At 42.7% G+C, this 25,082-nt stretch overlaps 1 pseudogene; it reads left to right on the top strand.

Moving 5' to 3' along the window:
- The first annotated feature begins 1,352 nt into the window (after nucleotides 1-1,352).
- On the top strand, nucleotides 1,353-1,453 carry LOC125165071 (uncharacterized; annotated as a pseudogene).
- Nucleotides 1,454-25,082: the final 23,629 nt, after the last annotated feature.

The raw sequence follows: 25,082 nt of genomic DNA, 5'->3' as shown, positions 1-25,082 counted from the left end.
TACTTTCACTCCCTGGGACCTGCTTGATTTATAAGTGTTTTCTCAGATCACATTCTGTGCTGGGCTCTGCACCTGGTGTTTTTCCTGGGCCAGTAATGATGACTGGTTTGCTGGGCTCTCATTTTGCTGTGGGTTCCTAGTGAGATCCGCCCCTGTGTGGGTGGCAGGAGGCTCAGGGAAGGGTGTTGGATTGAGAGAGTCCTTTAGCAGAGATTAATACACTCAAAAATACACTTAGCGTACAGTCTTGGGGATTCCCGGGTGTTATTAGACACAGAGGGCCCTTTCTTGGGTCCCAACAGAAATGGGTAAGTTTTCAAAGGAGGGGAATAAAATAAATAAGTTTTAGGTTATAGACACCTAAATCAAATCTTCATTTCCATTGTTGTTACTTGAGTAATCATAGTTGAATGTACACAGACTAAATTTCATTGTCATTGAAATAATTAAAGTGTCATGGATAGACAGCAGGAAGATAATGGTGTTCTGGAATGAGAATGTTCTGGAAAACTAAAGGAATGGTGCCCAAACTGCCCCACCCCCACCCCCTCATGATGCTGGGGAGCAGCTTTAACCAGAGATTCATGCTCACATCAGGTCAGACGAATTCATTTCCTGGATGTGTATAGTCTTATAGATCTTTGGTCTGGATTCTGAGCTAGACTGACCCATGACTTACCTGCTAATGTGACTACAACAGCACTTTACATTAGTAGAGGCTTTCTATTTTTGAAAGCATTTCCACACTATTGATCTCATTGGATCTTCATATAACTCTGTGAAACAGGTAGATATTACTGTCTCCATTTTGCAGGTGGGATAACTGAGGCTGAGAAAGGCTAAGAGATATGAAGAGACAGCCCAATGGATGACTGGAGTAAGAACTGGGGCACCTGACATAGACTCCATTGACCTGTGGTTCCTGAGCAACTCAGTTTGTATGAAGTTTTCCAAGCCCCAACTCCACCTTCAATTAAATGAGAGGTTTGCACAAAGTGGCCCTTGAGGCCCCTTCCAGGGTTACTGTTACAGGATTTTATCACTTGCCAGACCTCACCAGGAACTGGTTAGTGGAGGGGAAACAGCATACACCCCCCCCCCCCCGGAGCTGCAAAGTTATCCCCTTTCCTCTACCCCACACCGCACAGAACCAAGAACTCACTTGGGATGGGGGGTTAGCTTTTTCCTACTGCAGACTATGGATGGAAGGCATACACTCTCCTGCCCAATGACAGGAAATTTTTGAAGTTTATTTTATTTTTGTGTGTGTGTGACTTTTTCAATTCCTCCTATGTAGTTTTTATTAATGTTTTTTATTAATGTTTGTTAATGTTTATTAATGAAGCTTTATTGTGTTTGCTTCGGCAGCATGTATACTAAAATTGGAATAATAAAGAGAAGGTCAACATGGTCCCCCACACAAGGATGGTGTGCAAATATTTTCCAGCTTTATTGAAGGAGAATTTGCATATCATGAAATATATCCATTGTAAGTATATAATTCAATGTGTTTTTAAAATAAGTTTATGGAGTTGTGCAACCATCACCCCAATCCAGGCTTAGAACTTCTCCTTTATCTTTTTTTTTCAACCTTTTTTTTTTATTTATTTTTTTTTTGGGACAGAGAGAGACAGAGCATGAACGGGGGAGGGGCAGAGAGAGAGGGAGACACAGAATCGGAAACAGGCTCCAGGCTCTGAGCCATCAGCCCAGAGCCTGACGCGGGGCTCGAACTCACGGACCACGAGATCGTGACCTGGCTGAAGTTGGACGCTTAACCGACTGCACCACCCAGGCACCCCTAACTTCTCCTTTATCTTAAAACATTCCTTTGGGCTCACTTACATCAGTCCCCACTCCCTTCTCCAGCCCCAGGCCACCCCAGATATGCCTTCTGGATCTACAAATGTATCTTTTCTGGACATTTCACATAAATAGAATCATGCAGTGTGTAGCCCTTTCCACCTGGCTTAACTCAGCATGTTTTTAAGATTCATCTACATGGTAGTACACATCCATATTTCATTCCTTTTTATGGCTGAATAATATTCCATGGTATGGATATACCACATTTTGTTTATAGGCTATCAGTTGGATATTTGGGGTGTTTCCACATTTTAACTATTATGAGTAATGCTATCATGGACATTTGTGGACAAGTCTCTGTGCAGACATATGTTTTGTATTTCTCTTGGGTAAATTCCTAGAAGTAGAAACGCAGGTTTGTTTTCTTAAGTTTTTATGCAGTATTTGGACCTCTGCCTTTAATCTTTATACTTAAATAAAAGATTCATGGGAAATGTGTGGGAGGGAAATGTGTAGCCTGTTTTAATAGGCTATATTAATGCCTGGTAGCTCTTTGTTTGTTTGTTTGTTTGTTTTGTTTTGTTTTGTTTTGTTTTTTAAGCAGGTTTCATGCCCAGTGTGGAGCCCAATGTGCTGAGATCAAGCTTCAGACGCTTAACCAACTGAGCCCCCCAATGCCTGGTGGCTTTTACAAGAGTGTAATCTATCTTGAAGTAGTATAATCATACAGAGTTTCTAGGGCTGATTTGTGTCCTTCCAGAACTCCTATGTTGAAGCCCTAACTGCTGGTACCCCAGAATGTGACTGTATTTGGAGATAGGGCTGTTAGAGAGGTGATTAAGGCTAACTGAAGTCATCAGGGTGGGGCCCTAATCCAATATGATTGGTGTCCTTATAAGAAGAGGAAGAGGGACGACTGGGTGGTTCAGTCAGAGAAGCTTCTGACCCTTCATTTTGGCTCAGGTCATGATCTCGCTGGTTGTGAGTCTGAGCCCTGTGTTAGGCTCTGCACTGACAGTGTGGAGCCTGCTTGGGATTCTCTCTCTCTCTCTCTCTCTCTCTCTCAAAATAAATAAATAAAGTTAAAAAAAAAAAAAGAGGAAGAGGAAGAGACCCCAGAGGTGCCTGCACACAGAACAAAGCCCATGTGAGGACACAGCAAGTATGGGGCCATCTATAAGACCCAGAGACAGGCCTCAGGAGAAACCAAACCTGCCCTCACCTTGATCTTGGACTTCCGGCCTCTAGAACTGTGAGAAAGTAAATTTCTGTTGTTTGAGCGATCCAGTCTATGGAATTGTGTTACGGTAGCAACAAACAAACGTCGAGGACTAATACACTGTCCTACATGTTGCTTTTCAGGGCCTTCAGGAGGGTTTTTCTATCACACGAATGCCCTTCACACAGAGTGTTCTCTAAGTGAAAACGAGCACTCTGTTGCCTTCGTGCACTCCTTTCACAGCTGGCTTTTATTCTGTTCCTTCATGGGGGGGGGGGGGGGCTCCTCTTTCCCTTACTCTAGGTCACGGTCACATCTCCAGTTACTCCCCAGGGGGAATGAGCCCAACACCCCCCTTCCGTGAACACTTTCTCCCGTTTGGAAGCAGTTCTCAGAACCCCCATCTATCTGACTCTGCCTTTCTATGGCAAGGGCCCCCTCCCCTGTCTTCCAGCTACTGGGGACATCTTATCCCTCGTGCTAGAGGAAGAGCTCCTTGGGACAGGGAAAGTGCCATTTGCATTTACTGGCCTTCAAACCTAACCTCGGGCTCCATGTCCGGCACAATCAGAGTTTTTTTAGTTAATTAAAACCGACAGCTCCAACTACAAAAATGTTGAAGTTTCAGAACTCTGTGAAGGCATAAAATACTGGTTAGTGAAGTGTGAGGAGAATAAGAATGACTACAACACGGAAACAGCAAAGCGCATACGTGGGAAAGTCAGCGCTAGTGACCTTCGACTGAGTCACTTGTCCACACCAAACCTCAGCTGCCGTATCCCCAAGGGAAAAGGTTGATCTAGCAAAGGTCTGTTTTATGGTGAACATTTTAGGCCCCTCCAGCTCTTGGTGAGGGCCGCAGGATTCCTGTCTTTGACGTGTCTCTCTGGTTATGTGGCTGGCTGGAGAAGTTCAAGGTCTAAATCACACTGCAACTCAATTAAAAATGAACTTAATATGAATTTTGTGTTTCTGTTTTCCACGTAGAACTTTTCCAAGTATATTGAATTTAGTTAGAAGTGCTAGTGATTACCTTCTGGTGGCCCAAACCCTTAGGAGGGAAAGAAGATATAGGAACCTATATCACCCTCCTTTTGACAATGAACAATTTTATTTTATTTTTTTTAAAGTTTTTAAAAATTGTTTATTTACCTTGAGAGATAGATGGAGCGCGAGCAGGGGAGGGGCAGAGAGAGGGGGAAACACAGAATCTGAAGCAGGCTCAGGCTCTGTGCTGTCAGCACAGAGCAGAGCAGGACGCGGGGCTCGAACCCACCAATGACGAGATCATGACCTGAGCCGAAGTCGGATGCTTAACGGACTGAGTCATTCAGGTGCCCCGACAATGAACAATCTTAAAGAAATGTGCACACACGCGCGCGCACACACACACACACACACACACACACAACTAGCTTGGAACTTTAGAGCATCATGTTCAAATCAGACTCCATCAGAATGCTTTGTGTGGGAATTAACACCATGAAAGAGAGTAAATCACAAAAATTCCCCAAATGATAAGAAAAGAAAAGCTTGTGTGGTAAACAGCCCCAGAAGAGGCAAGTACTTCTGTGCAAGTGGCCCCTGACTTTCTTGGCCTGAGTTTTCACTTCTCCCTTGGGTTTCTTTCACATTTCCTCCACTCTTCCTACCCCACAGTCTCCAAGGATTTGTAGATCTTTATTTCTTTAGGCGGAGGCACAGACAAAAATGCTTTCCTTCCTTTTCACTCAGCGAACCTTTGAGAAAAATGAAAAACTAAGAGCGAGAGAGGAAGGGAGGTGGAGTATAGGGTCAGTATAGGGTCTCTGGTCCCCAGGCAATTAAATCCCTACCCCAGGCTGGCCAGCCCTCTGGAAAGCGCATAGACCCATGATCCTTTTCTTGTCTTCTGCTGGTCTATAACCACGAGTCTACACTATCTCCCTGCTTAAGGATGAATCCACCCAATTACCCTGAACCATCAGTGGCAAAGGAAGACCAGTTATGTGCCCTTATGTGGCCTTTAGGAAGTTCCCTAATCCTCAGTAAACTCCCACCAACTTTTTTTTTTCTTTCGCTTCTATTTATAGCTCTTGTTTCATCTGCTGAGCATCAATAATTGACCCGGTTAAAACCCAATTCCTTTCAGTTTCTTTCTCAGCTCTGCATCTAGTATAGATGTTCTAGCCTGCAAATGGTGGGGGAAAGCAGATTTCCAGCCCTGATCATTATGGCAAGACGTGGTTTCCTTTCTCCCTGCTCTATCTGATGGGAAGGGTCTCTTTGGTAAAGAGTGTGGGACTTTGTAAGTAAAATAATGTATTGGGGTTAATGTGTTAGGCTCCTCTAATCATATGCTTCTACATCAGAGATTCTGATAGGAATATAAAGACGAATGTCATACAGTCTTTGCCTTTGAGAAACTCAAGATTAAAAAAAAATACATAAGCTCCACAAGAGGAAAGTCATTGTCTTTTGTAGTTGTACAGAGACTTTACCTCAAGAATATTTAAATTAATTTTATTGTTTACCTGGGGCTAAAAGCAAGTCCCCCCCCCCCTTGCTAAAGTTGGCACAACGCTGCCAGGGCTTTGCCTGCATGGGTCAGGGGTCATTTTATAAGGGTAGTTAGCAAAAAGGGGCTAGCTCTGAGCTCTCTATATTAGGCACTTGATTCAATTTGAGTTCCGAGTTAATTCCCTTCATTAAGAAAATAATTCCGGGATTGCTTCACTCTGTCCTTCTAAGTGTTCCTTGGGGTGACTTCCTCTGGATTTGGCCTTACAAGTAGCCCACCCAACCCACTTGGCTGGTGCACCCTCCTTAGAGGTCTCCCTGAGCAGAATTTAGAATCAATGCAGCAAGAAGCTTCTCAGAGCAGTTTGGCGCACCCAGCCTCTCTGGAGAGGATAGTCATTCATTCATTCATTAAAAGGATGTTTATTGAGTGCCTATTATGTGCCAGGTGTTATCCCTAGAGTGCTGAATTCAATTGGCAAGTTCCAACCCTTCCCTTCGAGCTCGCTGTCAGAGCCAGCAGACCAAAGGAAGACCAAAGACAAACAATAAACTTAAGGAACTGAAAATAAATGGGACAATTATAAATCATGATGTGAGCCAAGGAGGAAACAAACAGGACACGGATAGAGAAAACCAGGGTCGGGGGCATGGACCATTTGTGGCTGTCAGGAAGGCTTCTCAAAGGAGGCAAAATTCGAACTAAAGCCTAAAGATGAAGAAAGCCTCCGAGCGGGGAACCGGTGTTGAGGTTTCCTAATGGGAGTAACAGCACGCTCAAAGACTGGGAAAATGTCAGATCCCAGGAAATAGAAGAAAGCCAGTGAGGTGGGGCTTCGGGCAATGCTTCCTTACCTTGTGCCTTGGAGGCTTGAGGATTAAACACCAGGCAGTGCAATTGCCTGACGGTCAGGAGTTGGGACAAACGTCTCTTTCTCTACCTACCTGTACTTTTCTCTGCATTTTGTTTCAGACACACTTACTAAAAATCAGAGGATCCGCATGTGCATACACAGGGACATAAAGGATGAAAAGAAAATTAGAGGTGAGGAGAGGAGGGAAGGAATAATTGGAAGTGGAGGGGCATATGGTTCTCTTAAGAGAAATCATAAAACATAACCCTTTAAAGGTAGACTCAAAGTCACAAAATCTTCTTTTATTGTTTTATTTTCTTAAAACTCAGTTTGGAAAGTAGGCAATTAAAATATTCAAATTAAAAAGCCAAAGTAAATCACAATTACGAGCTCTAAATCTACTTGGATTCCCCCGTCCCCTTTTAAAATGTAGAATCACATTTCCTGTCCACATCCATTGAAACCAGAGCAACAAAATTGTTTCCCATGGAAGGAAGACAGGGAGGGGTCTTCTCACAAAATGTCCCCTCAACCAGAGTTCTGAGAAGATCATGCTTTGGACAGTCAGATTACTCATATGGGCATAAGTTCAGAGAGGAATTTTGAAATGAATTACAACAGTCGGAGAAAAGAGAAACCATCCGGAAAAGGGTATCTTTTACTCTGAGCAGGGCAAGCTATCCGTCGTATGATTTGTCAAATCTGTAAACACACAGCACAGGTCTTCGTTAGAGATTGCAATGGGGAGCTCAGAGGGCCAGGGGCAGAGAGAAGGCCCCTGGAGGGCAGGGGAAGAGTTCACCCAGGTCAGGAGGAAAGGGGCTTCCTAATCCTCTCCAGCGACTCCCCAACCAGATGCGCATCTAGGAGGGAAATCTAAAGCTGTCCCTTTCTCTGAGCAGTCTCCACTGTGGAGGCATTAGATAGTTGGGCTCAGGAAGGACCAGTGTAGCAGATAAGAATTAGGCCTTCCCCGGGTTCTGTCTCTATGTGTCTTTTCACCAGCAATAAATTAGAATTTGACTCCCCGGTGGACACCACTGGAGTCCAGTCACCTAATACGTTTCAAGACCACCTTGACGGAATTTCCAGATGCCCTTAAATCGGCCAAATCCTCAAAAAGCTGCCAACTTAGACTGTGCCATCTTCTACGGTTTTGATTAAACGATTCTAATTAAATTTCTTACCACTGTAGAGCATGTGCCCTGGGAATCGGATTTAATTTGATTTATTAAAATAATGAATCTTTTGAGTGAAATTTATATCTGTTTCATTATAAATTAATATTACAAATTTATATCTGCTTCATCTCTTTGTCTGTAGATGGTTCACTCTGAAGTCTGACCGGGAGAGGGCTTTTCCCTTCATTCTTTCCCCATAAACAAAGACTATGTAGCTTCCTGCCCCAGTTTCCTAAGGGGAAGCCCAAATGGCAGCCAAAGTAAGAAGTAAAGCAGCAGCAGCAGCAGCAGCAGCAAGGCCAGGAACGGGGGAAGAGAGCCAAACACACCCAAGGGACTATGGGAGGACGTGGGGGGAGAGCGAGGGGAGAGTGAGGAAACCAGAGAGGAAGGATAAAGTTAGACTCAAGGGGAGCAGGTGATAACTCTTCCACCACCGTCTGAATTTTGCATTTAGCGTGAGTGTAAGACTTTCTGTCAACTAATGAACTAGACCTTCCTTGCCTTGCAGCCATGAGGATGACACCGAGTCACATGCCAACTCCTAGAGCCAGGAGGGTGGGTGGGGTCTCTTGTCAGGTCAATCCATCACTTCCCTCCCTGTGTTGGCCTCCTTTTCTTCTTCATTTGGCCCTTTTGCTAAGAAGCTTTGGCAGGAAAGAGCTTCACTCTCTTAATATCCATTTTACGATGTCAGAGGAACACTCTGATTAACCTTCCTTGGGTAGTCCAGAAACGATAGCTCCCAATGTCCGCTGACCACAGTGAGGACACTGGCGTGGTTAGTATGGAAGGTTGTGGGGGTAAAGTGGGCCACTTTAGCACCGGCTTGTGGAAGCTGAGCAGAGTTAGCTGTTAGTGGTGCACGACAGGAAGCTATGGTAAGTTTTAACCAGAGAGAGGCCCTGATGAAATGGTACCAAGGGAGCTCACTTTGTTAGAAGTATTTTGATTTTATTAGGGAGAGGAATAATTGGAGGTCCATATGCAACAAATGAACCTTGACCCATATTTCTCACTTAATATAAACATTAACTCCAAATAGATCATAGACCCAGGGGCGCCTGGGTGGTTCAGTGGGTTGAGGGTCTGACCCTTGATTTTAGCTCAGATCATGATCTCATGGTTCATGAGATCAAGCCCCCGGTTGGGATCTGTGCTGACAGTCAGGAGCTTGCTTGGGATTCTCTCTCTCTGCCCCTCACCCACTAGTTCTCTCTCTCTCTTTCTCAAAATAAATAAACATTTTTAAAAAATGGATCATAGACCTAAATATAAAACCTAAAACTATAAAACTTCTAGAAGAAAACATAGAAAACCTTTGTGACTTTGCATTATAGAAAGATTTCTTAGCTATGACACCAAAAACAAGATCCATGAAAGAAAACGTCGGGAGACAAGAAGAGCAGCGTGTTTTTCTTTTGTTGGGTTTTGTTTTACTTAGTTATGAATCATTTGCTACAGTTCTCACCTTCAAGTTTGATGGAGCTATGCATTCTTGGAGAGCAGAAAGGGTGTTTTGATGATCATTGTATTTTCAGGGTCTGGCACCATATTTGGCACATCATGGGCACACAATAAATATTGGTTAAATATATGAATAAGCAAAATGTGGGATGATCACAAGATAGCCAAGAGGAAATTCTCTGAACAGAAACATGAATCAGAATTCCAGTGAGAGAACTGAGTGTTGTGATAATAGAAGCAATGCGTTGTAGAGGCCGTGGGAAAGGCTGTAGGAGGCCATGTCTTCCCAAGGGCAAAGTGTAGACACAGAGGAGAAGGTGCTTGGGGTCGCCCAGTATTAGAGGCTGGAGGATTAAGGGGGTTGGGAGGTGCTGTGGAGGAGACGAGAAAGCAGGATTGAAGAGGGAGGAAGAGGGCTAGGGCCACGCAGGATCACGCAAACCAAGGGAGGAAGTGTGTCAAAGAGTGAAGGGTCCAGAGTGTCAGTTACAGAATGAGACTGGGTAGAATTTCTTTCAAGAGGAAGTCCCTGGTGACCTTGCAGAGAGATGGTTTCTATCACATGTAAAATTTGTATTAATAGTCAATAGAAAACATATCAAAATAGCGGAAACAGTACAGAAATTAATAAACTGTAGAACAGGTCTCTGTCGATTTAAGGCACCCAACATAAGCGAGAGCAAACTTTGGCTTCCCGTGTCCTTGTCAAGAAAATGTCATGTGAAACTTGACGTGCGAACATCATTATAAAAATGGGAAAAACTTGACACCATCACCTTCCTCAAATACTGTGGGTTTTGTGTTTTTCTTTTTTCATTCTTTTACTTTTGGGAATAAAGAAAATAGCTACAGAGAATTCTAAGAGAGGAGCCATATATTCCCATCTAAGCCAACTATTTTGGAAACAGAGGCCATCCAGACTGGGTTAAGGAGGTATTAATTCGAAGCAGCAACAGCCTTCATTAATAATAACTTGATACCAAGAAGAGTCTCTGACGTGAACTAGAACTCAGATGACCAGTTGAGAGTCCAGTACAGAACTTGTTAATAAAAGTGAACTTGGGGTTCCACTTGAAATGGGGATTATTTACTCGGCTAAATGTGCTAATGTACCAAAGAATGATTATGGAGCATAAGGGATTCATTTATTTGGTGGAGAGTAAAAGGCCAATTCATTTCACTGAAATTTGTGATAGGTGCTAGAGGAAGGATAAGAATGCCTTACGTTTGGGGGCGCCTGGGTGGCTCAGTCGGTTAAGCGGCCGACTTCGGCTCAGGTCACGATCTCGCGGTCCGTGAGTTCGAGCCCCGTGTCGGGCTCTGTGCTGACAGCTCAGAGCCTGGAGCCTGTTTCAGATTCTGTGTCTCCCTCTCTCTGACCCTCCCCCGTTCATGCTCTGTTTCTCTCTGTCTCAAAAATAAATAAATGTTAAAAAAATAAAATAAAATTGACTACATTGAACATGTAAAAAACATTAAAAAAAAAAAAAGAATGCCCTACGTTTGCATGCAAACAGATACCAAAACTGTCTTAGTGAGTGGCTTGCTTCAGATATACAACCAGAGGACTCTGAGAAAGGACTCTGTTGAAATAACAGTAAGAAATTCTACAGCCTAATAAATACCGCAGGGAGAGAGGAGTTAGAAATAGTGATAGTTTAAAGTTCAATTATAACAAAATTATTAGTAACTTAATAGTAATAGAGAGGGAAACAAAACAGTAACTCCTTAAAAAGGACTGACCAAAATATCCCAGAAGAGCAATATAAAACATGCCCATTTGTTTTTAGGCTTCTTATCGTTATAAATTATGGACTATCAAAGCAATAGCAAACCCATTAATCAAGACTGTAAACAATTAAAATCTTTTTCCAGATCCGGGAAAGCATCAAAATGATCAAGACAGTGCCAAAAAAAAAGGGAACATAAATTTCAGCCAGCTCTTTGGATCTGGGAAGTGTTTAGGCTAACCAGCCAAAAAGTCAGAGAGCAAAAAGTCTAAACTAAGCTGATAACAACTGATCATTAATTAGAACTGAAGCCAACTATCTCAGTCTAGAGAAATATCTTGGCTACTCAGCTAAGAGCCAGAAAGCCAAAGGTCCAAGTTGGGTTCATGATAATTAATCATAGGCAAAGCCACTGCCCAGAAAAGCCCCTATTAATGAAGGGGCGCCTTTGAGAAGAAGCAGCTCCAAGAGAAGCTGGCAGGGACACCCCTTTGTATAGTAGGGATAGGGGACCCTTTCCACTCTGCTTAGAAGTTTCACCTAAGGCTGAAGCCCTGGAATTAATAATCACGTATAACAGATTCTAGCATTAAAGGGACAAACTGAGCAGCTGATAACTCATCTTTATTGGAAGGTTTTTTAAAAATGAGATTCAGATCTTTGAATTTCATTGAAATAGGAGCAAGGTACACATAGGAGAGCAAGGGAGCAATAGTGGAGATTATTTATATAAAAGGTGTCCAAAGGGAAATGAAATGTTGATAGCACCAACAGTCAGCCACCAAAAGGCAATATGTAAAAACGACAGTATGTGAGTGTGGGAAGTAACTGTGGAAGGGTAGTTTAGAGGGGATTTAAGAATTGGATGTCATTTATAAGTTCATGCATATTGATGTTTAAATTCATTTCTGCATCTGTAAGAAAGCATTTTTCCTATTTAATTAGAGAAGGCACAAGTACCTTCTCATGCACACATCCCCTTTCCTTCTAATATCGTATTTCATGGTTTCTGAGCTGCACGTTATTTTCACATTTTAGTATCTCTGGAGTCAAGAATGTTTCCGACAGTCAATGACATGTGACAATTAATTGGAAGTGTTTTTACTTTCTTATTGCTACCCAAACAACGACATTTCTTACAATGGATGCCATTTAGATATGATGTCGTTCACGTATAGCCCCTTGCAATGCGTGGTCCCCACGCAGCAGATGAACGATGTGGCTGCACATCCCCTGCTTCCTGCTGCAGAAGAGGACCCCAGCCCTTTCTCTTGGGGTCTGAAATGCAGAGAGCTGGGGCATGCCTGAGGGCCACTGATGCATGCATAGCTAAGCAGTTCCAAGAAAGGCTTGCATGGTCTAATGCGGAAGGAACAGGGGTGTTCTGGATGTGCTCTGGGTCTTTGCACACAATGCAATTTGTGATCTTGCCAGCTCATGCTGTATGGAGCACAGTTTCTCTTTGGGAACATAGGGGAGGTGTTGGGCGGCGCTTGGATTCTTTCCTCACACTATACACCTATTTTCTGCTAATGACTCATTAAAGCATCATAATAACACAGTAAAGTTGGCACTGCAGTATACCCCCCATTTGACAGATGAGGAAATGGAGGGTCCCCTAGGGTGGGTAATCTGCCATAGACTGCACTGTTGATAAGCGCGGAGGTCAGCGCGTGGATGCAGGTCCGTGTGGCTTCAGAGCTCATGCACTTGACCATTATATCACCCTGACTCAACCAAGACAGTCTTTGGACAAGAAACAGTGTTGGTGATTCTATAAGGATTGTGTAGGAGAGGAGGAGAGAAAAGAGAATGGGGAGAATTGATTTTAAACAAGAAGAGTAGGTACAAATAAGGAAGACACTCACCCTCAAGCTTTGATTCCATCTCTGATTGCGTGTTTTCATCCCACGAAGGTGGCTCTGTGGACGGCGGGGCTGGTGGCTATGAGCACACTGCTTCTATGTGCATGTATGGAGACCCCAGGAACCTAAACGAGCAAACTATTAGTCCCTGGGATTCAGATGGTGGAGAAAAGTACCACATTCCCACCACCAAAAGGTACAAGTTTTATTCTTAGAAAAGTTGATTAAAATTCTGTCTTAATTGTCCAAAGAAGGACTCGAACACTATATTCAAGTCTGAACTCCATGTGTGAATGTATGTGGAGTGTATGTGCATGTGTGTGTTCAGAGATACATGCCATGTTAAGAGCTATAAAATATAATTACTTGGATAAGCTTGAACATGTGTGATATTTCACAAGTACCACTCTGATACATCTAGGTCATGTTTACATATTTTAAGACACATTAGGGTAATTTCCGTTGGGGAAAAATGTGCATTTTTCCCCAAATTCTATGCAAATGGTAATTTTGAATGCGTAAGTACATTTTTGGTTAAAGAGAACATCACTGTCACTTAATATATTACTGGAGATATACACAGATGTTGTTTATGTTTGTGCTTTATGTAAATTGCCTTTCAGCGGGGGAGAAATGTATACATAAGATTTAAACTTGCTATGTTTTACATATTTAGTTTGTGTAGTTTGTTTATACTTCACGAAAGCAAATACAGGAAAGCAATAGAAACCAGAATATTGCATCAAACTTTCTGATGGTTTTAAATTAAATGCCCTGAATTTGTGAACCTTAACAAATGCTGAGAAATTATGAGGTAATTTAGGAAAAGTTTGTCTTCCACTGCACTCCCTGTATATTGGCTTCAGTGGTTAACTGGTCCTCTCACTGTTCCCTGAATGCGGTTATTTCTACTATCGTTTCTTTGTTCATGGTATCTCTTCAGATACCATCTCTGTCTCAGAATGCGCTTTCTGTGACCTCATCGTATTTTACTTGTATTAGTTTTCCTGCAGCTGCTGTAACAAGTAACTACAAACTTGGTGGCGGAAACAACAAAATTTGTTCTCTCGAAGTTCAGGAGGCCAAAGATCTGAAATCAGTTTCACTAGGCTGAATCAAGGTATCAACATGGCCTTTCTCCTGCAGGAGGCTAGGGGAGAATCCATGCTTTGCTTTTTTTTTAGTTTCTGGTGGCCTCGAGCCATTCTGAATTTATGGCCATGTCCCGCCGGTCTCTGTTTCCGTGGTCACATTGCCTCTCTAATGTGTGTTTAACACCCCCCACCCCCCACACACCTGTTTTATATGGACACTTGGGAATGGATTTGGGTCACCTAGGTAATCCAGGGTAATCTCTCCACGTTAAGATACTTAACTGAATCATATCTCTGAAGATCTCCCCTTTGTTGTATTTACAGGTTCCAGGGATTAGGACCTGAGACCTTTGGGTGGCCTTTATTCAACCTACGATACTACCCATTCTTCTAACCCGTCTCAAATGCCACCTTTTCCGTGAAGTAGGAAAATGGAAAAACATCTGAGCTGGGAGCCAGAAGAGCTAGATCCTTGTTTTGACTTAGCACTAACATGCTTTGTTACTCTAGGCACCTCACTTCTCTGGACTCAGTGCCCTTTATTGTGACATAGATGCATTAGATGCAATTCTGTCATTTGGGTGCCTTGGCATTTTGGGGTGTGGAGGACTTTAATACACTTAGCATCCCTGGCCCTAAATATCAATAGGGATCCCAGTCAACATGACATCCCCACCCATATTTGCCAGTATCTTGGGGTGGGTGGGGAACAATATTGCCCCAGTTGGCAGCCATTAAAATAAGACAGCTCTAAGATCGCTTTTCAAAAGAATAGTACATTTATTGCTGATATTCCCTTCTGATTTAGAAGAAATGTCATGCCAATTAAAAAATATTGAAAAATAGCTTAAGTCCCAACAAGAAAGAAAATCATCCAAGATCATTGCAACCAGCATTTTGACATTATCCAGTCTTTTAAAAAATCTACTTTTATACATTTTAAAACTCTGGATCTCACCATACATTCTGTTCTGTAACTTATCTGTTGCTCTAGACCATAAACTACAAACATTCTTCCATGTCATGAAATACTCTTCTGAGATGATTTTTAATGAACCTTACTATTTCATATATGTCATTGAGGTAACACACTGAATCACATCACTCTGATCCTATGAATACAGTGTATCTTTTCTTCTTCTCCTGTTTTCGGCACCAGATTATAGTGTGCCTTTTATTCACCATTTTTTTATTTTAAAATTTTTTTTTAATTTTAATTTTTTTAAATGTTTATTTACTTTTGAGACAGAGAGAGACAGAGCATGAACGGGGGTGGGGGGAGGTGGTCAGAGAGAGAGGGAGACACAGAATCGGAAGCAGGATCCAGGCTCCGAGCTGTCAGCACAGAGACTGACGTGGGGCTCAAACTCACAGACCATGAGATCATGACCTGAGCCGAAGTCGGACGCTTAACCGACTGAGCCACCCAGGTGCCCCTCACCATTTTTTTTTAAGTGAGTGTATAAGATCATAAAATCCTTGAGAGCAAGTACTGGGAAAAAAACTAACTTGAAAGGCTCTTGGGTGGCTCGGTTGGTTAAGTGACTCTTGATTTCAGCTCAGGCCATAATCTCACTGGGCATGGAGCCTGCTTAGGATTCTCTCTCCCTCTGCCCCTCTCCCCAGCTTGCATGCTCCTTCTCTCTCTCGCTCTCTCTCTCAAAAAAAATCTAATTGGAATAAAAATCAACTAAATGTTGGAAGCAAATGAAAGATCTTTAAACCCTTCCTATCTAAATGTATGCTTCTCCCCCTGGGTTCTATCCTGGGGGTGGAGATATCAACGATAATTATAAATAATACTTACGTAGCATCTTTATGTGTGAGGCACTGTCTAAGTGTTTGACAGCTATTTATTCAGTTAATCTTGGTAGGCAGTCTTAGAAAAAGAGGGTGCCTGGGTGGCTCAGTCGGTTAAGTGTCCAACTATTGATTTCGGCTCAGCCATGATCTCGCAGTTCATGAGTTTGAGCCCCACATTGGGCTCCGTGCTGACATTGTGGAGCCTGCTTGGGATTCTCTCTCTCCCTTTCTCTCTGCCCCTCTCCTGCTCACATGTGCACACACACACACACTCACTCACTCTCTCTCTCTCTCAAAATAAATAAATAAACCTTGAAAAAAAAAACTTTAAAAAAGAAAAACAATGGAGGGACAGAGAGACCAAGTAACATGGCCACAGGCCACACAGCTAATAAGTGGCAGAGTGGGGATTTCAGCTCAGGCGGTGTGGCTCTTGATGCCTGCACTCTTATCCACTGAATAACCATACAGACTCTTAACAAGGCAGAGAGAGAGAGAGAGAGAGAGAGAGAAATGGGGAAACCGTGGTGGATGGGGACCTTGCCTCTATCTCTCAGGAGGAGACGAGTCATTCTGTGCCACATGGGTGACGGTGTAAGCATTTGGCACACTTTGGGTGCTTCTTTTATATTGATTTAGCTGGGTTAGACACCATCAGCAAAAAGTGTTCTGTTATTTCTGTTCTAGGGCATTGTTTACTTCTAAGCTAAGAGAATCACTTTTGATTTTTCTAGTTAGGTATAAAGTCGTGTTTGAGACCTGGGTTATTTGGCAACTTATTTCTGATTTTCTTCCTTCCCATGTTTTAGTGCCCTCTCAAGATTAGCACCTCAGGCTGGTGTGCATCTGGCCTGCCCTTGGGCTAGCTCTTTCTGGAAGCTGGGGGTGATGTTTCTCTGGCCGCCTCTGGCATCTGTTGAGGAGTGAGCACTCCTGCTTCTCTCTCTCATCAGCTTGTTGACTGATGTTAAGAGTGACCCTCTCTGGGGGTGCCTGGCTGGCTCAGGCAATAAAGCATGTGAGTCTTGATATTGAGGTTGTAAGTTCAAGTCCCACACTGGGTGTAGAGATTACCTAAAAATAAAATCTTAAAAAAAAAAAAAAGAGTGACACTCTCCAAACTAGAGAAATGGATGGTGGACGGTCAGGCCAAATATTATTTAAATGCCAATAAAATGCTTCACAATAGGAATCATTTAAAAATGTTATTTGTGTTGTTTAAATGTCATTCATGAATAATTGTACCATCAGTGATGGCATGGTTCTCTGTTTGGAGGGATCACATTATTTTTTTATTTTTATTTTTTGGAGGGATCACATTAAATAAACAGATGAACAAAAGATCTCTAGCATCTCGTTTTGGTTCTTTCTTAGAATTTCCATCTCTCTGCTTACATTGTCCATCTGTTCTTGCCTGCAGTCTACTTCATCCATTAGAGCCCTTAGCATATTAATCAAAGTTTTAAATTCCCAGTCATAATTCCAGTATTTCTGCCATGTTTGGTTCTGATGTTTGCTCTGTCTTTTCAAATTGCCTTTGTTGCCTTCCAATTTTTTTTCCTTGATAGCTGGACATGATGTATGGGCCAAAAAGAACTGTTGTAATTAGGCCGTTAGTAATGTAGTGGTGAGGTGTGGGGAGGGGAAGCGTTTGACACCCGGATGAGCAGGGTTCAGTGTTTTAGTGGGGCCTGTGCTCCTGAGCTGTGACCCTCAGGACTGCTCTGCATTGTTTTCTCTTCCTTTAGAGGGGGACAAGATGACTAGATCAGCTGCAGTTCAGTATTTCCCTTCCTCAGGCCGTTAGGCTCTGGTTAACCAGTTTCCCTCGATAGAGGCCTTATTAAGAAGGACAGAATGCTGTGGCCTCCTTCAGAATGATTCCTTTTCTCTTCCCCCCGCCGGAAGTTCAAGGGGATTTTTCTCTGATATTTGTTGTGGGAGTCTGGTTGAGCTCCAGGAGGTCACAATATGGCAGAGGTCTCCCTATCACTGGGTATCTTTGGAGATTTTTACCTCTCAGACCTGGCTCCCCTGAGCCTCCAGCAATTTGCCAATCATATTTCCAGGTTCCCATCAAGCCCTGGTTCTTACCCTGGTTTCCCCTCAGGAGTCTCTGCTCTGTCAGCCACAATTCCCTATATATGCCTTTTGTTTCTCTGGTCCCAAGGGAAAGCATTTTGCTCTGTGTCTCCTCCTCTCTCTGGATCCACAAAGGGTTGTTGATTTTTCAGTCTGTCCAATTCTTACTTGTTATAGGGAGAGTGGCTGCTTCCCTACTCCTTACAAATGGAACCAGAATAAGATGAAGTGTCCAGAGGAACAAGAAGAATGTTTCAAGTTCTGCCCTCATGGAGCTTATTCCCTAGAGGGAAAGTGGACAAAAACCAAACAAACATAGGCTAGTCTCCAGTGTAACGATGGCCATTGGGAAGAAAACTAAAGTGGCAGCAAGAAGACAGAGAGGCTGGGGCTGGGGAGGAGGAGGGTGGTTGTTTGGATAGGATAGCTAGTGACTTGTGAGCAGAGCCTGGAAAGCAGGAGCAAGCCACGCGGATAGCTGAGAAGGACCTGAAGGCTGTGGGAACCTCATGAGCTTGAGGTGACCGGGAAAGGCAGTGTGACTAGAGAGGCCTGGACTCAGGGCTGAGCCATCAGATGAGACTGGAGGTAAAGACAGGGACGGATCCTACAGGAGCAGAGCACACAGTAAAGAGCAGAACAGGAAGACGGTGAAGGGTTTTGAGTAAAGGAAGAGATAATAATTTGATTTGTATTGTATACATTTGTTGCAGTGCTGTGTGGAGGATAGACTGCGGGGGGCAGGGGAGATAGAGGCTGAGGTACTGGGGAGCAGCCCCTGCAGCACAGCGATGATGGAGGCTTGATTAGGCGGCAATGGAAGGGGCCAAAAATGGTCAGATTCTGAACATCATTTTCAAAGTCGATTTGACAGGTTGGTTGTGGAACGTGACAGAATGAGGGAAATCAAAGAAGATTTCTAGTTTTTCACCCCTCAGGAGCAGGTACTAGTGGGGAAGGATGCCAAAACAGAATCAAATATTAAATTTGGTTTGCCTGTAAGATATCGAAGTAAAATGTTGAATTAGCATCTGGATATATCAGTCAGGGGACAGGTCCATGCTACAAATCTAATTTGGAGCATATAGATAGGATTTACATCCATGAAATAAACGACACTCATCTGGAGCTGTGCTTTCCAATATGGTAGCTACCGGTAAACATATGTGCCTATCAAGCACTTGAAACATGGCTAGCAGGACCATGGAACTGAGTTTTATTTAATGTTAACTTAATTTTAAATATAAAAATGGACACATGATTCAGTTATGGGAAAACTTCAAGTGTGCTTGGAAAAACATAGGTATAGTTTTCAATTGTAAATGTTGTCAAATCAGGCATTTCCTATGAAAATGTACCATCTGAAGGAAGATGTACGTAAGTGTAAAATATGTACCATATTTCAAAGTCTTGGTGCCCCAAAGGTAAAATAACTCATTAATAGTTTTTTTAAAAATATTTTTAAAAAATTTTTTAACGTTTATTTATTTTTGAGACAGAGAGAGATAGAGCATGAACGGGGGAGGGTCAGAGAGAGAGGGAGACACAGAATCTGAAACAGGCTCCAGGCTCTGAGCTGTCAGCACAGAGCCCAACGCGGGGCTCGAACCCACAAACTGCAAGATCGTGACCTGAGCTGAAGTCAGACACTTCGCCGACTGAGCCACCCAGGTGCCCCTCATTAATAGTTTTAATATTAGTTACATGTTGAAATGATAACACTTTAGATATACTGATGTGAGTGTGCCATGAAAATTAATTTCAGCTGTTTCTCTTTGCTTTTTTTTCAAAACATGGCTACTAGAAAGCTGAACAATATATACATGGGTTGCATTATAATTCTATTGGATAGTGCTTAGCTAGTAAAAAAGAAATGTCTGAAGACTGAACCCTGGGGGTACTCTACTATATAGAGATTTGGGGGAGAGGGGTCATCCTATGAAGAAGCCTCAAAAAAAAAGCAGCCTCATAGGGAGACCAACCAGGAGAGTGAGGTGTTCTAGAAATGTGTTAAGAACAAGAAACCAAGCAATTGTGTTGGAGGCTGCTGAGAGATTAGGTATAATGTAGACTGAGAAATGGTCACTGGATTTAGCAACATGGAGATTGTTAGTGAACTTGATGGTTTCTGTGTGTGTGTGTGTGTGTGTGTGTGTGTACAGGTGTCACAAAAAGCTGACTGAGGCGTATTGTAAAAAAATCAATCATGGGGGCGCGTGGGTGCCTCAGTCAGTTAAGCCTCCAACTTCGACTCAGGTCTATAATCTCACAGTTAATGGGTTGGAGCCCCCCATTGGGCTCTGCACTGTCACCTGCTTCAGATCCTCTGTCTTCCTCTCTGCCACTCCCTTGCTCATGTACTCCCTCAAAAATCAACATTGGGGCGCCTGGGTGGCTCAGTCGGTTAGGCGGCCGACTTCGGCTCAGGTCATGATCTCGCGGTCCATGAGTTCGAGCCCCGCGTCGGGCTCTGTGCTGACAGCTCGGAGCCTGGAGCCTGTTCCGGATTCTGTGTCTCCCTCTCTCTGACCCTCCCCCGTTCATGCTCTGTCTCTCTCTGTCTCAAAAATAAATAAACGTTAAAAAAAATAAACATTAAAAAAAATCAATTATATTGAGGAAGAATGAAATCGTGCCATTTGGAGCAACGTGGATGGAACTGGAAGGTATTATGCCGAGTGAAATAAGTCAGTCAGAGAAGGACAGATATCATATGTTTTCACTCATGTGGCTCTTGAGAAACTTAACAGAAGACCATGGGAAGGAGAAAAAAATAGTTACAAATAGAGAGGGAAGGAGGCAAACCATAAGAGATTCTCAAATACAGAGAACAGGGGGGTGGGGGAGAGGGGAGAATGGGTGATGACCGTTGAGGAGGACACTTGTTGGGTTGAGCACCGGGTGTTGTATGTTAACGATGAACCATGGGAATCTACTCCAAAAACCAAGAGCTCACTTTACACACTGCACGTTAGCCAATTTGACAATAAATTATATTTAACAAAATCAGTTATAGACTACTTCTTAAAGAAATTTTGCCGCAGGGTGCCTGGGTGGCTCAATCAGTTGTGCGTCTGACTCCTGATTGTGGCTCAGGTCATGATCTCAGGGTTCGTGAGATCAAGCCCTGCATCAAGCCCATCAAGCCCTATACTGACAGCGTGAAGGCTGCTTGGGATTTTCTCTCTCCCTTTCTCTCGACTCCTCCCCCATGCTCTCTCTCTCTCTCAAAATAAATAAATAAGTAATTTAATATAAAAAAAGAAATTTTGCCTCTCAGGGGAGCAGAATAATGGAGGTGTTGAGGAATAGGGGTTTAAAGGAAGGCTTTTTTTTTTAATCTAATGAGAAATAGATAATTATAGTAGCTACTAGTTTTTTTATTCTTTATTAAGTTTTGACCTAAATAAATCATCTTACAAATATCTATTAGCTAGTAAGATGGTTCTAATTTATTTAATCTAAGTTGAGGAATGTTAAAAATTTCCAATAAATACATGTGTCTTGTTTGGTCCACGAAATCATTGTGAACAAAGAGGTCTAGAATGACCAAATCTCTTTCTAGGATTCTAAAATGACTAACAGAACGCATTGCATACAGTTCCCTAAAATATGAAACGGTAACATCATCTTTGCTACAGTAGAAGTATGTGGAATTCTAGACCTTCAGAATAGAACACAGGTCCCAGACTTGTATTAAATGTTGGTCATCATGTCTTATTTTAATTTCCATCCTAGTACTTGGTGCAGATTTTGGTACATAATTAGCGTTTAGTGTAATGGAATGAACGAATGAGGATGATCTCAGCATCCTGAAATACTAAAGGGTCTAGCAATACCCAAGAATTCACCAACAGATGGCACCATTCAATTCTTAATTCGAGGGCTGGATAGGGGGGAATGGAATCCCCGGGAATAGATCTTGCTGCTTCAAATTACATAATTGAATTATTAAAGCACATTCATGTATATTTACTTACTACAAATGTCTGTGTTCCTACTCTAAATTGACTCTTTCTTTAGCTCAGATCTTGAAAGATAAGGAAGTGAGACTGATTTGTAGATAAGAGAAAATCTCCATAGGTTATCATTATTAAAATATTTGTGAACACTAAGAAGTCAAGTTGCTAATTTGCTCCCCCGAAAAGATTAATATCCTTGAAAGGCAGTAAAACCAAGGATGTTTTGCATACATCTGGAGCACTGGCGAAACACTCCAGCGAGCAGATGTTGCCTCTTGCGGTTCTACTGTGTTCAGCCCGAAAGTGACAAGGACTAAACACACCCCGTGCTTTAAAAATGTAAAACAAAACAAACAAAACCCTGTCCCATATGGTCTGCACATCCAAAGTGTAAAATTTTCAAGTGCCATATGTGAACAGTGCTCCCACCATGACCCCCAATTACTTTTATTTTCTGCAGAATTGGTTGTAATTTTCATAACTTCCTACATTCATGGTTTCACTTGCAGGCCTGAGAAGGGACCAGTTGTGCTCCAAGACAAGTGTTGTGAGGAGGCAGGCCTGGCAGCTCCGGGGAGTGCGGAGCCCTGGTCACACGCAAGACAGACGGGACGACAGCAGCAGCAGCACAACGTCTCAGTTCCATTTACCTAAAATCTGAGAACAGTGGCTACTGCCACGATTATATTTTTAGACTCATCAAGAAGTCTCTATCTCAGAGGTGGATACATCCCTGCAGAGAAATGTGACTGACCAAAGGTAAGGAAATGGTGCCTTCAAACTGACAGGATCCTGCTATAGTAGAGCAAGACCCCGATGTCCACAGTGCCCAGCAGCCTCTGGGTCTCTAAGGAGGGAACTCTGGAGTCTGGTGGCTAAGGTTCAGGAGGAGTCGCTCGGGGCTAACCTGGGCTTCCCCAGAAGATCAGTAAGATCCACCCAGGTTCTGATATTTTTGGTATGGCCAATACCTTGCCAAGAGGGTTATCACGGCGTTTCTTGAGAATAACACCACTCTGAATTTAAAAATGTATGTGAATTGGGGCCTGGGTGGCTCACTCGGTCGAGCATCTGACTCTTGATTTCAGCCCAGGTCATGATCCCAGGATTGTGGGATCGAGCCATGTGTCAGGCTCTGTGCTGAGCGTGGAGCCTGCTTGAGAGTGTCTTTCTGTCCCTCTACCTCCCTCATTTGCACGTGTGCACACTATCTCTCAAAACAACAACAACAAAAGTATGTGCATAAATTACTAAGTATTTAAATGACACACACAATTATTTTCTCTGTGTTTTTTTTTCCCACCTGAGCACTCCTCAATTGCTTTTGTGGGTTTTTTTCATCCTTTTTTTTCTTGTTTATTTATTTTTTATAATTTTTTAACGTTTTATTTATTTTTGAGAGACAGAAAGAGTGTGAGCAGGGGAGGGGCAGAGAGAGAGAGGAAGACACAGAATCAAAAGCGGGTTCCAGGCTCTGAGCTGTGAGCACAGAGCCAGACCCCACGAACTGTGAGATCATGAGGGGAGCCGAAGTCAGACGCTTAATCGACTGAGCCATCTGGATGCTCCTAAGTTTATTTATTTTGAGAGACAAAGAGAGCACGCATACCAGCAGGGGAGCGGCAGAGAGAGAGAGAGGGACTCCCAAGCGGGCGGGCTCCATGCTGTCAGTGCAGAGCCTGATGCAGGACTCCATCCCACAAACCGAGAGATCGTGACTTGAGCCGAGATCAAGAGTCTGAGGCTCAACAGACCTCTTCCAGCTCCTGGCTCCTCCCTCCACCTTCTGATCCTCTCTACTTGAATGTCCCTTTAGTATCTCAAACACAATATGTGGGGGAAGAGAACACCTCATTATTCTCTTCCCAAACCTGCTGCCCTCTGTATTCACCGTGTGTGCATGTGAAAGTCTTTTGGCATAATATTTGATACTAAAAAAAACCCCACATGACTTATGTAAGTTATGAAGCATAATTATAAAACAGATATTCATGAAACCTTCTTTTAACTTAGGAATTAGCACTAAACCAATATTATTGCATCTGTGTAGAACTTTATTGTCTCAACCTTCTGATGCCTTCTCACAGTGTGTTAATTTCCCATTGCTGCTTTACCAAATTGGCACAAGTTCAGTAGCTTAAAACAACATAAATTTATTACCTTACAGCTGGGGAGATCAGAAGTATAAAATGGGTTAGCAGGGCTGCATTCCTTCTCGGGGCTCCAGGGAAAAAGCTGTTTCCTTGCCTTTTCCAGCTTTTAGAGGCTGCCTGCCTTCCTTGGCTCATTGCTTCTTCCTCCATCTTCAAAGCCAGCTGGGTAACATCTTCAAATCTCTGTCTCTATCTGACCTCCGCGTCCATCATAATATCTCTTCTTTGACAATCTGGCCTCTCTCTCTTTTTTTTAATTTTTTTTAAACGTTTATTTATTTTTGAGACAGAGAGAGACAGAGCATGAACAGGGGAGGAGCAGAGTGAGAGGGAGACACAGAATCTGAAACAAGCTCCAGGCTCTGAGCTGTCAGCACAGAGCTCGACTCGGGGCTCGAACTCACGGACCGTGAGATCATGACCTGAGCCGAAGTCGGACGCTTAACCGACCAAGCCACCCAGGCACCCCTTGCCTCTCTCTTTAAGGACCCCTGTGATTATAGTGGATCCACCATATAATCCAGGATAATCTTCTCATCTCAAGATCTTTAATTTAATTGCATCTTTTGTCATGCAAGATTTCATATTCACAGCTTCTGGGGATTAGGACATGACATCTTGGGGGGGGGGCATTATTCTCCCTATTACATGTGGGTAACCACTCTCCTTATTGTGTTATTTCTTTAAGATTGTATTACCAAATACGTATGTATCCCTAAAATTTTTTAATTAAATTTTGTTTGTTTTTGAAGTTCAGAAAAAGTATACATAGTCTTCAATCTTTTAACTTAGTGTTATGACTCTAAGACCCACCCATGTTACATGTAGTTCATTTATTTATATTTACTTTATAATGAATTTTGTTAACATACCTAAACTTATTAATCTATTCTACAGTTGATGCATCTAGTGCTGCTATGAACCATCTTGTCTGCTGGGGCGAGAATGTGCATGGGTTTCTCGAATGTCTTATCTAGGAGTGGAATTTCTGGTTTATAGAGTACATCTTAGGGTATGTTAAAAATAGCTGCTTTTTGAAAATTTACACTTCCACTGTGTATCATTGCTATCATCTCTCCATATCTTTGTTATGCAGGCAATGCGGTGGGTATGAAAGGAAATTCCATTGTGGTTTTAATTAGAATTTTTCTAATTACTTGTAAGAGTGAATAGCATTTCATATGCTTTTGGCCAATTATGAACTCTCTTCAGAGAAGTAATCCTTCATGGAATGTGCCAATTTTTCCAGTTGTAGGACTTCTTTATATATTCTGTAGATTAATCCCTCACTTGAGAATTGTATTTCCAATAAATTCTGCCAGGCTGTAGCATGTCTTTTCTCCCTTTCCTTCTTTATGGTGTCTGTG

Source organism: Prionailurus viverrinus, chromosome B1 (assembly GCF_022837055.1).
Source record: "Prionailurus viverrinus isolate Anna chromosome B1, UM_Priviv_1.0, whole genome shotgun sequence".
In the NCBI taxonomy this organism is placed as follows: domain Eukaryota; kingdom Metazoa; phylum Chordata; class Mammalia; order Carnivora; family Felidae; genus Prionailurus; species Prionailurus viverrinus.
The sequence above is the reverse complement of the archived record's forward strand: the minus strand, read 5'-3'. Positions and strand labels throughout refer to the sequence as shown.